This window comes from Desmodus rotundus, chromosome 5 (assembly GCF_022682495.2).
Source record: "Desmodus rotundus isolate HL8 chromosome 5, HLdesRot8A.1, whole genome shotgun sequence".
NCBI lineage: Eukaryota > Metazoa > Chordata > Mammalia > Chiroptera > Phyllostomidae > Desmodus > Desmodus rotundus.
This window is the reverse complement of record NC_071391.1, coordinates 1,085,216-1,102,023: the sequence shown is the minus strand read 5'-3', so window position 1 is coordinate 1,102,023 and position 16,808 is coordinate 1,085,216.

Here is a 16,808-nt window from a genome sequence, read left to right as displayed (position 1 = left end):
GTGTCCCCGCAACAACGGGGTCCCTGGGGACATTCCCTCCACAGCCATCGAACGTCAGCCTCTGACCAGGGGGTGGGCTTCCTCAGCGTGTTTTCCACACAGGGGAAGGCGAGTTCAGAGGTTTTCTGTTGGTGCGTAGCTCCCCTAGACAGCTGCCCTCGGCTGAGCAGGGGAAGGGCCCGCCCACAACAAGCCAGCTGGTGCCCCACGCAGGCTCCTCAGAGGAGTCCCAGCTCCTGCCTCAAGGCCTTCGTGTGTCCCGAGAGTCTCTCTAATTGTGAGGACGCCTGCCTGGCCGCGTCAGGGACGCGCCGGGGGACACTGTGCTCGGCCGTGCGGACGTCCCTTCCGCCCCCAGCTGCTGCGGAGCTACCTGCTGTTGGGGGGCTTTGCCGCGGAGGCGGGCGCGTCTGATTAAATCACTATTGAATACTCGCGAACGACGTGTCTGCACCTCTCGACTTCGTTACATGGTTTTCCTCCGGTATTAAGTTAACGTTGTCAGTTACATTGTCTGATTTTTTTTCCTATTATTCAAGCAGCCTTGCATGCCTGGGATTAAAATGCTCTTTCTGCGGTGGTGGTTTTGAAACACGGCAATTCTCGCCTCTGTGTTCGGGGCGTGGGGGACTCGGAACGTCCTTCTCACACTGGTGTGCCTGCGTCGGGCGTCCGGGAGGCTGGGCCCAGGGACCCGCAGGTTCCCCGTCTGCGCCTGTGGCAGCTGGTGGTGCCAGGCGGCCCGAGCTCTCTCTGGACAGACGTCACCGTCGCCCCTCCTTCAACAGGTCTCGCTCCCCATGCTGTCCTGTTCATCTGCTCTGACTGCCGCGCCTCGCCGGCCCTGGATACCGAAGTCAGCGATTTCCACCTGTCCTCACTCTCCAACGCGGGTGTGGCTCTCCACCGTAAAGGCCGAGGACCGTTGGTGCTTCGTCTCTAAATACGTCAGATGATCGAACGTGACACGTGACTTCCTCGTCACGGCTTCAGATCAAGACGCTGCTGTTTGTGTCTTTGCTCAGCCCAGCAGCGTCCACGGCAGAGGTGACGTCGGCCTGGGTGGACTGGGGTGTGCCCTGTCGTGTGCACGGTCCTGGGGAGACGGTGACAGGGCGCAGCCCGCCCACTCCGGCCGCCGTCCTGCCCATCGGCTGTTTCTCTGGCTGTCCCCTCATTGCAAGTGCAGAGTGAGTGGGAGCCGTGGCAACAGGTGGCCGGATGGAAAACTGGGGAAGCAAACGGCACAGAAAGACGGGGGGCTCCCGTCCCGGGAACCTGGCCTGCTTCCATGTCCTCTCAGCGGCCCGAGAAGCGGGAGTGCCCGTGAGTGGCCCCGGACGCCCGCCCTCCATGCCCGACACCGCTCACGCGGGTCTGCACACTCTTTGCCACTTCGCTACAATTGTATCATTTTTTGAAGATTTTGTCTATTTATTTTTAGAGAGAGGGGAAGGGAGGGAGAAAGAGAGGGAGAGAAACTGGCCCGCAACCCAGGCATGTGCCCCAGCTGGGAACAGAACCTATGGACCTTTGGTCTCACACTCAGGAGCAAATGCTCCCTTGCTCTCTGAGCCTGGACAGGGGTCTTGTCCCAACACCTCACCTGGGTGTGGAGCCTTCAGGGGTCTCAGCCCCAAGTAGGAGCTCCTCCCCCACTCCAGCCTCAGAGGCAGCACACTGCACACGAGGGACCCTCCAGGGGCCCGCAGACTTGCGTGGCGAAGCCCGGGGAACCCCTGGAGAGAGCAGGCGCCAAAGCGCACATGCAGGGCTGCGTGGGTGCGACCCTCCGGAGCAGGCGGCTGGGGGACACAGCGCGCCCTGTGCTCGCTGCGGCGTGGCCCGTGCCAGGCCGAGGCGCGTGTCCTGAAGTGGGGGCAAGGACGGGGTGCGTCTGTGCGGAGCGACGTGGCTCGGGAGGCCACCTTGGCAAAGTCAGACTCACGGGGACAAGCGCGACGTGGTGTCCCTCACACGCGGAATCTACGGAGTCAGAAAGCGAAGCCCACAAGAACGGGGCGCAGGAAAGTGGCCGCCAGAGCTGGGCTGGGGGGACGGGAGGGGTCGATCAGAAAGGAAGAGAGAGAGAAGGGAGGGATGGAGGGAGGGAGATGTTCATTAAGAGTGGGGGCAGCAGAGTGTGGACCTTCCGCGCATCACCAGCCGCCTCCCAGCTCCTGTCCCCCGCCCCGGCCAGCCCCCCGCCCGTGGGAGGACGGCGTGTGTTCTCCGGGGGCACGTGGTTGTAACTGCATTTCTGTTCCCACCAACGGGTGTGTGTGAACGCAAGCCCACGGGGCTGGGTCCACTCTGCTTGTGAGCCCCGCATGCCCCGGGGCATCCTCCACTCACAGGACCCCACCACAGAGGCAGCACCCATCCCTGCCCACCCCCTCGGGACAGGCTGGGAGCTCAGGGCCAACTGCCGGTGACAGGTCACAAAGCGAGGCTCAGTCCCTTGTGGAGCCACCTGGAACCCCACCAGCCACGTGGCCTCCTGCCCCCCTGACCCTCAGCTTCTCCCTCTGTGAAGTGGGGACAGCAGCGACCACTGTGACAGGCACTTGGAAGGTGACTGGGAAGGAAAGTTGAGCCACTGGCCCCTTGCAGGCCCAGAGAGCACAGCTGTCCTCTGACCCGCACTGGGCGCCCTCCCAGGATCCCCAGGCTCTGCAGGAGCTTGGTGAGCCAGTCAGCAGCCACTACACAGTCCACGGGCGCCCCCTGGTGCTTGCAAAGGCCCTTTGCAGGGACATTTGGGGGACAGGACCAGCTTCCCCGGGGCTCAGGGGCAGGGACACAGGGCAGCCTGGAGCCAGCCTTGGGCTCCCCCAGGGGCATCACATGGCCCCTCAGGGGCGGTGGGCTCAGAGCAGCGGGGGCCCAGCCCATCCCTGCCTGGAGCAGAGCCCCGGTATTAAGGTGACCTTCTGCGTCCTCCCTCCCTCCCTCCATCCCTCTGCTTGGTCACCTTTCTGCTGAGCTTCAGAGGGGGTTGTGATGAGAGAAGGGACCTTACTTCAGGCCAGACAGCCACCAGGCTCCCTCCTTGCCCCCCACACGCACCCCCAGGTCTCACAACCACCCCCACTGTCCTGCCACAGCTCAGGGCCTGGCTCCGCCCCCAACTGGCCCACAGCCCACGGGGAAGGTGCCCCCCCACCCTTGCTGGCCTCGGGGTGGCATCCCTGTCCCCCTGCCAGCACCTGTGTCCTTCCAGGTCCCCGTGCCTGAGCCCCGGTCCCCATCACTCAGGGGTTCTGCGTCCTGGGGAGACCGGTCCCCGCCCCGTGACCGTCACCAAGTCACATGCTCTCTGTGCCTCCTTCTCTCCACTGCAAGCTCCCAACAGTAACAGGGGGCCATTACCATCAAAGAGAAAATTAAGTGGGGAGATGACCAACCAGCGGCGGGATGGAGAGGGTGCCACCTGGTGACGGCACTGTGCACAGCGGAGGGCCAGCCCAGACACCCTGGGGCAGGAGAGTGACCAGTCCGTGAGCTGGGGTCTGCAGGAGCCCTGGGGCCAAGTCCCAGCTGGTCAGCGCCTGGGGGTCCGTGGACATACCAGGCACCTCTCCTGTCCCGGGCGACCCGGACGAGGCCGTGCAGGGCCCAGACTAAGCTGTGCGCCCACCCGAGCTGTTCTTCCCCGGCACCGGCATCTGATGCTTTAGAACGGACTCACCCTTAGATGCTGCCCCAGGGCCCAGAGCAGGCACTTGGGAGTGGTCCCACGGAGGGGCATCCTCCACCCACAGTGCCCCTGCCCCGGCGTCACAACCACGGCTGCACCTCATCACGTGTGCCCGAGCTCGCTGAGCATGGCTCCCACCCTGCCCCGCGGCAGATGAGCCAGCTCCGGACCCACGGGTGGCAGGCAGAGCCGGGGCTGTGGGGAAGCCACAGGCTGGATGCTTGGGGCCAGGAGAAGGAGGGCCCAGAGGGAGGACAACACGGTATCGGCAGCCCCCTGGGGCCGGCTGGACCCTCGACCTTGACCATCAGGCCAGCTCTGACCCTGCCTGGGGCGAGGTCTTCTGCTTTCCACCTGCCACGGGGACTCTCAGACCATGACGGCCCCATCACCCACTCAGGGGGGCTGACAGAGCAGGGGAGCCGCCCTGGGCGGTGAGGGACCCCACCCCACTTTCTTTGTCTGTGAAGAACTTTCCCGGGCACGGAAGGTGTCCCTGTTTCTGCTGTTTAATGACCACCGAGTCTGTCACCCTGGAAGATCCTGGCCACATGGGCATTGAGAAGGTGCCTGCTGGCGGGCCGGTGCACCTGGCCAGGCTGCCTGGGCCTCTGGGCCTCAGCGCCTGGCAGACAGAAAGTCCCTTCCCCGGGCTGCTGGGAGGACTTCAGCCAGGACAGCACAGTGCCCTTTGCCACTAACCCTCCACCGAGCCAGCGGTGCTCACATGACCTTGCAGCTCCTTGCGGGTTTCCCCTCGGGGCTCCCTCTGCCTGCTCCTCTGGGGGCCGCTGTCCTCTGTCTGTCGGGGGTCCAGCTGCATCGCCCTTGGGTTCGCACTCAGTGTGTCCACAGGCAGAAAGGGAAGATGATGGGTCTGCTCGGCCTACCGCGACAAACGCCGCTGGCCGGGAGGCCTGAACAGCGGGCATTGGTCGCTAGGGGCTGGGGGTCCGAGATCAGAGTGTCGGCGGGATTGGGTGCTGGTGCAGCCTCCTCCTGGTTCGCAGATGGTGCCTTCCCTGTGCCCCAACGTGGGGGTGCAAGGGCTCTGGCCTCTCTCCCACAAGGGCGCTCACCCCATCACAGGGCCCCCCGCCTCCTGACCTCACCCAAATGTAGCTAGCCCCACGACCCACCACACTGTGGCTTGGGGCTCCAACAGGTAATGGGGGCCCGGTCACGTGTCAGACCACAGCAAACCCCCACGGAGCTCAGAACAGCGGGGCCAGCCCTGGCTGCTGGCCCAGGAGGGAGTGGGCCAAGAGCCTGGGGTGTCACAGGCTCCCGCGTCCACAGGCATTCCCATCTAACACTGACCCCCCACCCACCCCAGGGCCCAGAGTGCACAGAGTGGGCATTTCCGCCCACCCACACCAGGCACCGGCACAGCAGAAGCACCAGGTCCCACTTGGGGCCCGGCTCCGCAGGAGCACCAGGCCACAGTCAGAGGTGGACTGGGAGGGTGCTTCCGGGGAGATGGAGGCTCTGGGGGAACAGGGAGGGGTTTCTGTGGCACCGCAGACAGGACCTGGCGTCCGGTGGGGGAAGCAGCGCCCACCAGGATCAGGTCGCCTGTACAGAACACCCCAGAGGAAAGGGGGCTGAGCACAGACCGACCCAAACAGGAGGGGCTCCCTTTCTGACACCGGAGGGGGTTCTGCAGAACCCCCAGCTGGAGACCCCAGGACCATGAGGAGGCCACAGCTGCACCAGAAACACAGCACCTGCAGGCGCTCCTCAGCAACACCGTGGCCTCTGCCTCCTGCTGAACGTGGGCCCAGGTGGATCCGCTTCCCGGGAAGGTCCACGCTCCCCCCAGCTCCATCCAGCCCCAGGCCCCAGACAAGGGCCCCCTCAGTGGGGCAGGGCCTGACTCCCAGCACAGGGCATTGGCGCCCTTGCACAGAGCTGCCAGCAGGGGGCGCAGGGGCGACTCCTGCACAGCCAGCTGCCTGTCAACAAGGAGCAAACCTGGAGCCAAGGGCAACCCTGACAGCTGGTGCCAGCAGAGCCCTGAGCAGCAGGCAGCGCCAGCCTCGCCGGGGCGCCCAGTGGCAGAGGACACTCGGGCGCCTTCGCCCTCCCAGGGGCCTGGGTGACCAGCTGCAGGCGGGAGGCCATGGGGAGGTGGGGCCGGGCTGAGCCCACCAGGCTGAGTGCTGGGCTGGGGCGGCCACAGGGGAAGGGAGAGTGGGTGCCCGCCCGGGCCAGCCGGCCTCTCTGACAGAGTCAGGGTCGGCCCACCTCACCCCTGAACCTGGACTCTCACCCTGAAACCATCCTCCAGGGTGACGCCCCTCGTCCTGGGCACAGCAGCCCCAGGCTCACCCGCACCCGCCCATGAGCCACAACCTCTGGGCTGCAGGGAGCGTCTCCACTGGCAAATCCGTCCTGTGAGGAGAGGGGGCGCCTGTCCCGGCCGGGGCCAGGGGCCAGGCGGTCATGACAGACACGTCCCCTCCTGACCGAGCACAACCTGACCCCCATCAGCGTTCCTGCCCGGGGCACACCGTCCCCCGTCCCCAGTTCAGACCAGAAAAGACCTCCAGCCTCCCCATCCCACTCCAGACACAGACGCGCCGCTGGCATTGGCGACTCCGAGCAAACACCAGCGCCGGGGTTTCCAAACCCCCCATTTCACCTCACAGCCAAACAGGTGCAGAGAGAGGGGGGCCACCTGCCAAACGCAGTGACAAAGCCTGTCACCACACGTTTCCCGGGGCTTCACCATGCCCCAAGCACCGCGACCCACGTGAAGCCGCAACAGACTGCGTGGACCACCTGTCTAGGAGGCTGAGCCGCATCGTCAGAGAGAGAGCACGGGGAGAGAAGTCGTGTGGGGCAGAAGGGACGAGCCGCCCGGGCCACGGCACGGCGACGTGGTGGACGTGCCCAGAGCCGTGGCGCCGGGCGCAGCAGCTGGGCCGGGCGCGGCAGGGACGTGGGAACTCCCTGGGAGCGGCCTGCGAGCGCACCCGGGGCCCCGAGCTGTCCCTGAGCCTCAATGCAGTGTTCCTGCGGCCCCTGATCTGCAGAAGCGCCCAGAGGCCGCTCACGGGGGGCATGCTGGTGACAGGTTCCCATCGCTCTGGCAGGGAGGGAGCGGCCTCACTTGGAATGTGAGCGAGCCCTGAGCCCCGGGCGCGGGAAGATTGACGCCGTGGGAAACGCACGGACGGCCTGCACCCTCGGCAGGGGCGCCGCTCCTCCCGCAGCCCAGCCGGCAGGGCGTGCTCAGAAAGCACGGCGGGGCATGGGAGAGGCCGCGGGGCACCCGGCGGAGCGGCCGGGTCCACGTGAGCCCCCGCCGGTCTGCCGTGAACACTCTTCTCAGTTTCCAAAATCTAGCCATTGTGTCTGGAAGGGAAGCGTGTTACAGAGCACCCCAGGAACAGAGGCTCAGGGCAGGCGGAGCAGGAATTCTCCGGGACGGTGTGAGAAAGTCCACGCGTCGAGTGCGTGGGGGCTGGTTTCAGAGAGGCCCCAACATGCAACCGGGCAGCCGAGCCCCTTGCCCTTCCTGCCCCATGACGCTGGCCCCAGGGGTGCGTGCTTCAGGGTTTCACGGGCTGCTGGAGCCCCTGCCATTTCATGGACGCTCCACAGGGCAGGAAGGGGCTCAGAGGAAAAGGCAAGAGGTCCCCAGCCGGCTTGCAGTGGGGGTCTGGAAGGCCAGAGAGTTACGCACAGGGTTGTCATGGGACCCAGCTCCCCCAGGCGGAGGTGTCGCCCCCAGATGATGCTCATGGAGGTCCCCGTAGATGTGTGCACGCCTGTGTTCACAGCCGTGCCCTTCGCAGCAGCCGGAAGGTGGGAGTGACCCGAGTGTCCATCCACAGACAGATGGAAAGGCAGAAGGGGCTCCCCCACCCCATGGCACATGACTCAGCCACCAGAGGAAGGAGAGTCGGACACTGCTACACCGAGATGAGCCTCGGGGACAGCCAAAGTGGGGAAGGAAGTGGAAGGAAGGAAGAAAGGGCCGGCCGGCCTGCCAGGGTTTAGACACAGGGAGCCAGCCGGTCCTTTCTCTGAGGCCAGAGGGCAGGCGGGGGCCGGGCTGTGGGACCAGGCCAGAGCCGGCTCCCCGTCCTGTCTGAGGGAAGGGGAGGGGACAGCCCCCCACACCTCGGGCTGTAGGGAACCCACTCAGCAGCGAGCAGAGTAGGGTGCGAGGAGGCCCGAGGGCCCCGTGTCTGAGGAGCGAGGGGCCCGGGCACTACGTGTGTCTGCCTCGGCCTGTGGGCGGAGGGGCTGGATTTCTCCCGGGAAGCTCTGGGCAGCGATGGGCAAGCTCCCCGGGAGGCCGAGGCTGGTCCCTGCTAACCTGCAGCCCTGGGGGGCAGCTCCGGCCCAGCAACGGCCAGAGTGCTGGAGGGGGGCTGCCCGACCACCAGGAGGCAGGAGAGGGGTCTGGGCGCTGACCGGCAGCCGCCTGCTGACCACGGGGCTCTCCCTGAGGCCTCCTCCAGCCTCGGTCACTCGGGGGTCCTGGGGGTTTGGGGTCAGATGAGCCCTGTGGGGCCCGTGGGGACATGGTTCCCACAGCGTGTGGATGCCGTGACCAGAGAGCACGGGACAGAGACCCCCGGATGTCACGCGTGTCCATGTGGCTTTGGGGGCCTGAGAGGCCGAGGAGGAACCCGGGAGGGTCAGGGGAACGTGCCCAGAGCCCCCACCGCTGGAGCCACGGCCGGTGCCAGACTGTGCAGCCCATGGTTCTGGTGGCTGAGGAGGCCCAGGGCCCAGGGCAGGTCCACGGGGCAGGGGGTGGGGCCCATACCCCTGGGCCAGGAGCCCACTCCTCCCGGCTGGGGCTCTGTTGCCCCAGGACCTGTCTGAAGCCCCTGCCCCTCTTCTCGGACCGGCCCCAGTCCCCAGCAGGCTCCTGCCCAGCCGGGTCTGACCAGGGCTCTCTCCCTGAGGCCTTCACTTGGTCCCCAGGTGACGGGGGAAGCCCAGGTGAGGGGGCTTCTCAGCCCCTCCGGCCTGTCACAGACCCTGGAGCCCACTCTCCACCTCCGCCTGCAGAACACGGCAGAGGTTCCTGCACCCTGCCTGCCAGACCGGTTTGGGGGATGGAGAGGGGCCCCTGCCCTCCAGCTAAGGTGGCGTCTCCAGGCTGAAGGCCGCTTGGCTCTCACCCAGCGACCCCGGGCTTCCCCCTCCACACTGCCAGCCCCGCTCAGGCCCACTCGACCCCAGTGGGGACGCTCGGGGTGGGCCGGCTCGCGTGGAGTGGTGGAGGGTCGCGGGGACTGGGGGGCGCCCTGCACAGCATCGCCGCAACATGAGAGGGAGGGGCGGGGGACAGCTGGTATCCTGTGAACAGGCCGATTTCCCCACGTACAGCAGATTCCAGCCCGGACATCAGATACAAGTGTGCGTCAGCGCCCGCTCCCCGGGGGGCCCGGGTCTGCAGCGCCTGCTCTGGGGCCTGTCAGAGTGACCGCTGACACGTCCCACAGTCAGGCGGGCCTGCTCTCGCATTCCTTCCCTAAATCCCCCAGATCTCTGGGCTTTCAGGTCTTCTCAAAAATGCAAACATTGGGCAACTAAACGACCATGTGAAAGAGGCACAGAATGTTTTCTCAACTGGAAAACGCCAGCTAAGGAAGTCATTCCGAGTGTCCGCCCACCTTGGGCTGAGCCGGCTGCTTATCTCTCTGGGAGGAATGTGCTGAGGCCAGGGCCTGGGGCGGAGGGCCAGGCGGCAGGCACCCCCCAGCCGCTTCGGGGAGCCTGGGAGCTGGGCCTGGGGGGCGGCGGCCCGCGCCCCTCACTCTGGGACCCCGGAGTCTGGGGACTGCGGGCCGGCGCTGCCTGCGGCTGTGCGGCAGCACCAAGGACAGTGGCCTTGAGTGCAAAGTCAGGGATGTGTCTGCCTCCCTGCCAGCTGGCCGAGTCCCCTCCTTGAGGCTGTTCCTCCTTGTGGTGTGGAGCTGGGCTGTGTGAGTGGGGGGCCGCTCCTTGTCCAGAAGGCCACCGGGACACTCATCCCCAGAAAGTGCTCGTGGATTTCGGGGTTTGTTCCCTGTTAGCTGCCCGCCCCCCCCCTGCCCGCCTCACTGGTGTTTTAAGCCTTATGTCTGTGATCGGGGCCGGCTCTGGTGGGCTCTGGCTGTGGCACTTTGTTGTTCCCTGGCCCTGCGGCCCGTTTCCCTTGCTGCTGGTTTACGTTTCCTGTGGTTTTATTTTTGAGAGCGACGCCCACCTCTTCTTACGTGGCCTTCCTCACACAAAAGGTAGCTCAAAGAGTGCGTCCTTTTGGAAAGCTCATAATAACTTTTGAAAGCAAACTTTTATGTGAAATAGTTATAGATTCCCAGGAAGCTGTAAAAATAGTTCAGAGCTTTCCCACGTCGCCTGCCCCCGACCCCTGTCAGCCGGGTGGTCACAGCCAGGCTCGGGCTTTGCTGCAGCGAGGTGGCCCTGGTGACTGACCTGCCCCCCCCCCCCGGGCCCTTCTCCCACGGGGCAGACGCTGACCTCTGGCTAAGCTGCCTTCCCTGGCTGTCCCCCTGTCCTCTCTGAAACTGGTACAGAAATGAAATCACACAGCATGAGACGCCGAAGGAGGACTTTTCTCTCCCTGTAGTGAGCCTGGGTGCACAGTTGTCACTCCTCCCCCTGGTCTCCTTCTGGGTGGGGTACCCCGGGGTGGGCACGGACCACCGGGGCCTGGCTGCTCACCCGGGGAAGGACACCCCAGTGGTTGGCAGCTGTCTGTGGCACCAGTGCGGCCCTGCCGAGTGTGCATTTTCTTGTGTGAGCATAGGTCCCCTTCCCGTGGGGTCAGTCCCCAGGGCTGCCCTTCTAGGCCGGCGGGGAAGTGTGCCTGTGGGTTTTTAAGAAACTGTCAAACTATTTTCCAGGGGGGTCAGACACCTCCCACCCCTGCAGCCACACCGGCACCTCCTCCTGTCTCCAGTGCCAGCTGGGGGCTCGGCTGGGTTTGCAGTGGCTGCTCTCGGGGCGCAGGGGGTGTCTCCGTGTGGCCTGGTTTGCGTTTCCCCGGCGGCTGATCATGCTGGGCACGTTCCAGGTGCTCGCTGGCCGCCTACACGTCCTCCAGGACTCGGCTCCTCACGGCTGTGCCCGTTCTGCTGCATCTCTGCTGCGGGGAGTTCGCTGTGCCCCCTGCCCGTGACGTCCCTGACTTGTGGTTCGAGGGCCCCATGCGCCAGCCTGGGGCCTGTCTGGGCCTCGAGTTGCTGGGCTGCTTGGGGGCCAGGGGCCAAAGACCGGCATTCTGATGGAGTCCTGTCTTCCTCCCCGATGTAAAAACCGGGTGGGTCGTGGTTTCAAAGCTGCGTTTCAGACGCCCTGAAGGTGGTGCCCTGTACATTTAAATCTGTGGTCCGATTCGAGTTCAACTTTTCATCAGGGGTGTGGGGGTTAGGTCAGGGCAGGGGTGCCCCCCGGGACGGCTGGCTGCTCCAGCTCCGTTTGTGGAAGGGACCAGCCTCCCTCCAGTGACCTGCGCTGGCCCTCTGGTAGAACAGCCCTGTGTGGGGCCTCCCGTGGGGTCCCTTCTGCCCCGTCCACCTGTCCCCTCCCCGGTGTCTCGCTCTCAACCACGGCCGTCTGTACGTCTGAACAGCGAGGGGTCGGGTCCCTCCGCCCTGACTCGGGGTCACGTGTTTAAAGCTCAGCTGCACTGGCTCCTCGGTCCTCCCGGGTTCTTCTGCTTCTCCCAACAGTGTTCCCTGGAGCCTGGGCAGGCCCTCTGCTAAATCCAGATAGGTCAGCTTAGGAGAGATTAATGAAAATGTAACAGCAATCGACATCGCTCCCTGCATTAACCCGTTCAGACACAGGCCTGACCCCGAGCCCCTGGCCGCCCCACAAGGCCCCGTCCCCACGTCCGGGCCGGTTTCCGACCGCGGCTGGTCTTCTGCTCATTGATCGGCGCACTGGGTTTGGGGAGCTGTGGGTTGTGTGCATCACAAACGTGTCCCTTTCAGCGGACCCCTCGTTCCCCGGTGACTTTCCCCGGGGGTGTCTCACGGGGGCGCGGAGCCTCCGAGACCTTTCGGTTATCCCTTTGGAATCCTGGGCGCGGCCAGAGCCGGGCCCTCGGGCAGCGGCTTGTCCTGCATGTCATCTCAGAAATGCCGCCCTTTGTTTTCCTGTTCGGCTGTTGACCACTCTTGAGTTTATTTTCGTGTCTGAGTGAAGAGCTATTTTGCTCCAGATGAACACGCAAGGGGGGCGCCAGCCTCTCGGCCGCGTCCCCCCTTTTCCTGTTGACGGCAGACGCATGTCTGTCTGCCTGTCCCTTGTCCTGCCGGGTGTGTCCAGGGCCTCCATTGTCCCCAGGCCCTAATCTGCCACCGACAGTCTGCTGTTTGAGTTAGTGCTCTGCTAACTGCCTGGGAAATCTTGACGTCGGCCTTAATATTTTGCTTTCAAACATTTAATAGCTACTCCGCACACATGACCTTTGATGCGGATTTCAGAGGGAGCGGGGGCGGGTAAAAATAGCCCCTCACTTCGTGTCCTTCCGAGAGGAATGACGTCTGCGGGCTCGCCTTTGCGCCACCGAGTGGCACCGGCCTCCCAGCGGGGCGGCGGGGCGTCTGCCTCTGTGTGGTTAAACCCTGTCTTCGGGGAGTGAGCTCAAAAGGCTTTTTATTTTTAAACTAAATTTTCTTCATGTATTTTAGTTTTTCTCCCAGGAGTTTCCTGTGGGAGTCTGTGGTGTTGCGATTCTGAGTGGGAAAGGCCGTCAGGGGCTGTTTCCACGTACAGAAACTCCAGGGCCTCCTGGGCTTCGACCTCCTGCGGGTTCTGGCAGGTCTCCCCCCGCTTTTGGTATTCTCACGCCCTTTTCGCTTATCCCACGCCGTTGCCCACGACGCCGTGGACTCCGAGACCTGGCGGCTGCCATCTCGGTTCACCCTCCCTTGAAGTTTCCTTTCAGAAGCTGGAGACGTGGCTAGCTAGCTCTTCAAGTCCCCCCGTCCTCCGCAGCGCACACTGTGCTGTCGCATTTGCAGCCTGGCCTCCACCACAGGTGGGGTCCCGTGAACGCGTCTCCCCGGAATAGTTCCCCCTCGGTGTCATGCCTGGCACGTGGCAGGCGGGAGCCCCATGGATACTCGCTGCTGAGGCGAGAGCTGGAGGTGGGGACATTGGATGGACAGAGGCCCACCGGGGCAGGGCCTGCTGAGCCGGGGAGAAGGGTGTGCTGAGGACCCCCGCCCTGGCCCCACACTTTCCTGACAGGGTCCCACTAGGCGGCAGAGGAGGCAGCCTCAGACACAGCAATGGCAAGGGGACGTCCCCAGAGCATCGTGCTGGGTGACAAAGCCAGGCCCCAGAGACACCTGGACTGTGTGTGTGTGTGTGTGTGGAGGGGCAACCCTGGCAGGAGACGATGCCCGGGGCAGACTCAGGCGTGGGGGGACGGGGCCCTGACTCGAGGGGCCTGGGCTGCCACCAGGCTGGGAAGGGGCTCTGCTCCAAGCCTTGCCAGAGTCCCCGGGACCCCTGGGCTCCTCCTGCTCCCAGGAGGAGACTTGTGGCCGTGAGGGAAGGGGACAGGGTTCAGACCTCCATCTGATGCCCACGCACAACGTCTGATGCCATTGAGCCCCTTCGGGGGGCCGTGAGACCTTGAGAGCCCCTCAGCCCCTCTGAGCTGCAGCCTCCTCCAGTGTGACCTGGAGGAGGGGTCTCGGCCTCCCTCTCAGAGCTGCCCTGGGGCTGCCCAGCACACCCAGGTGCCAGGGGGTTCTGCTCGCCCCTCGCCCGTGCCTTCCCCCCCTCTCCCCACACCCTGGCCAGAGGGGGACAGACCCGCTCAGGGTCAGCAGGGACGTGGCAGCTACAGAGCAAACACCAGCTGGAACCAGGCAGGACTTGAGCCTCCGGCCACAAGGTCACAGGGCCCCAAGGATGGGGTGGAAACGGCCTTGATCCCTTCGGCTCCAGGCGGTGCAAGTTGGCGCCCCCAGCCCCCAGGGAGCTCAAGCCCAGGCTTACGTGCCTTATCAGGAGAGGCCTCCCAGGGCCTGAAATCGCTGTGCTGGCCACAAACCGTAAACACGGCCCTTTGGCCTCCTGGTACTGAGATTCCCAGGAAACAGCTCTCCCATGACCCCTTGGACCAGTGTCCAGGCCCGTCCCAGTGACCCTCACCCCCAAAGCCCCGCTCCCGGTGGCTCTCCTGACACCCCAGATGTTGGGACAAAACTGGGGGTGGGGTTCACTCTCTTCCTCCAGAGGGAGCCCCATGCACCCCATTTCCAACCTTATGACAGCCAGCTGGCAGTCACTGGCGGGCTCTGGGCCTGTCCAGGTCCAGGCTGTGGGTGCAGCACGCCATGGCAACCCCACAGTGAGGTCCCCACGATGAAACAGCAGATGCAGAACTCCGGCCTGTGGTTGGCCACCGGGCGCCTCGGGAACGCGGAGCCCTGTGTGCCAGAGAGGCCACCACAGGGCACTTCTGGGTCGTTGGGGACTGAGTGGGACGCCCTCAGAGGCAGGACCACGTGTCAGTCACCTGTGCTGCCTCACCTGGGAGTCGTCGGAAGCCAGTTTTCCAGAAATACAATTATAGGGACCGACTAGACTTTCTGGGGACCCCAGAGCAGCACCAACACCTGGGGTGCAGGGACCTCTCTCTGGGGGCCCCTCTGACTCAACCCCACTGACTGGGCCAGTGGCAACTGGAGGAGAGAGACACCGGGGCGGACACCGTGCCATGCTGGACCCCAGGGCTTCAGTGCCAGGTTTGGGTCAGGGCTGCCCAGAATCCAGCCCTGACCCCGAGAGGCCCATGGTGGCTGCGGCCACAGCCTGGCTGTGCCACCCATCAAAAGGGGAAGGGGGGGCGACACGGCCCCCATAAAGCAGCACCCTCGGGTGTGGAGGTGCGAGGTTCCATGCTTCCAATGTGTCATGATTCCCGGCTTTATCCAACCACTGAACCTGTGAACACGGTGCTCAGCCTGGGTGCTGCAGGGAGGGCAGGGACGGGCAGGGTCTCCAGCCCAGTCCTGGAGGTGGGGGTCATACAGGCAGGGGAACACTGGGCAGAGGTACGGGGTGCGCCCTGGGCCCTGAGGGCGCCTGGGTGAGCAGACGCTGCCCTGACAGCCCCATACCGCAGACTCCAGGCCAGAGGCCCAACAGGACCTGGCACTGAGTGGGTGCGCTAGGGAGGGGGCCCCTGCCGGAGAGTGGGACCAGCACCCACTCCAGGCAGGGGCCGCGGTGGAGACGTAAACCAGAGGCCAGGAACAACAAAACCCACGGCCAGAGCCCATCAGGGCCGGCCCCGATCACAGACATAAGGCTTAAAACACCAGTGAGGCGGGCAGGAGGGGGGGGGCAGCTAACAGGGAACAAACCCCGAAATCCACGAGCACTTTCTGGGGATGAGTGTCCCGGTGGCCTTCTGGACAAGGAGCGGCCCCCCACTCACACAGCCCAGCTCCACACCACAAGGAGGAACAGCCTCAAGGAGGGGACTCGGCCAGCTGGCAGGGAGGCAGACACATCCCTGACTTTGCACTCAAGGCCACTGTCCTTGGTGCTGCCGCACAGCCGCAGGCAGCGCTGGCCCGCAGTCCCCAGACCCCGGGGTCCCAGAGTGAGGGGCGCGGGCCGCCGCCCCCCAGGCCCAGCTCCCAGGCTCCCCGAAGCGGCTGGGGGGTGCCTGCCGCCCGGCCCTCCGCCCCAGGCCCTGGCCTCAGCACATTCCTCCCAGAGAGATAAGCAGCCGGCTCAGCCCAAGGTGGGCGGACACTCGGAATGACTTCCTTAGCTGGCGTTTTCCAGTTGAGAAAACATTCTGTGCCTCTTTCACATGGTCGTTTAGTTGCCCAATGTTTGCATTTTTGAGAAGACCTGAAAGCCCAGAGATCTGGGGGATTTAGGGAAGGAATGCGAGAGCAGGCCCGCCTGACTGTGGGACGTGTCAGCGGTCACTCTGACAGGCCCCAGAGCAGGCGCTGCAGACCCGGGCCCCCGGGGAGCGGGCGCTGACGCACACTTGTATCTGATGTCCGGGCTGGAATCTGCTGTACGTGGGGAAATCGGCCTGTTCACAGGATACCAGCTGTCCCCCGCCCCTCCCTCTCATGTTGCGGCAATGCTGTGCAGGGCGCCCCCCAGTCCCCGCGACCCTCCACCACTCCACGCGAGCCGGCCCACCCCGGGCGTCCCCACTGGGGGTCGCGTGGGCCTGAGCGGGGCTGGCAGTGTGGAGGGGGAAGCCCAGGGTCGCTGGGTGAGGGCCAAGCGGCCTTCAGCCTGGAGACGCCACCTTAGCTGGAGGGCAGGGGCCCCTCTCCATCCCCCAAACCGGTCTGGCAGGCAGGGTGCAGGAACCTCTGCCGTGTTCTGCAGGCGGAGGTGGAGAGTGGGCTCCAGGGTCTGTGACAGGCCGGAGGGGCTGAGAAGCCCCCTCACCTGGGCTTCCCCCGTCACCTGGGGACCAAGTGAAGGCCTCAGGGAGAGAGCCCTGGTCAGACCCGGCTGGGCAGGAGCCTGCTGGGGACCGGGGCCGGTCCGAGAAGAGGGGCAGGGGCTTCAGACAGGTCCTGGGGCAACAGAGCCCCAGCCGGGAGGAGTGGGCTCCTGGCCCAGGGGTATGGGCCCCACCCCCTGCCCCGTGGACCTGCCATGGGCCCTGGGCCTCCCCAGCCACCAGAACCATGGGCTGCACAGTCTGGCACCGGCCGTGGCTCCAGCGGTGGGGGCTCTGGGCACGTTCCCCTGACCCTCCCGGGTTCCTCCTCAGCCTCTCAGGCCCCCAAAGCCACATGGACACACGTGACATCCGGGGGTCTCTGTCCCGTGCTCTCTGGTCACGGCACCCACACGCTGTGGGAACCATGTCCCCACGGGCCCCACAGGGCTCATCTGACCCCAAACCCCCAGGACCCCCGAGTGACCGAGGCTGGAGGAGGCCTCAGGGAGAGCCCCGTGGTCAGCAGGCGGCTGCCGGTCAGCGCCCAGACCCCTCTCCTGCCTCCTGGTGGTCGGGCAGCCCCCCTCCAGCACTCTGGCCGTTGCTGGGCCGGAGCTGCCCCCCAGGGCTGCAGGTTAGCAGGGACCAGCCTCGGCCTCCCGGGGAGCTTGCCCATCG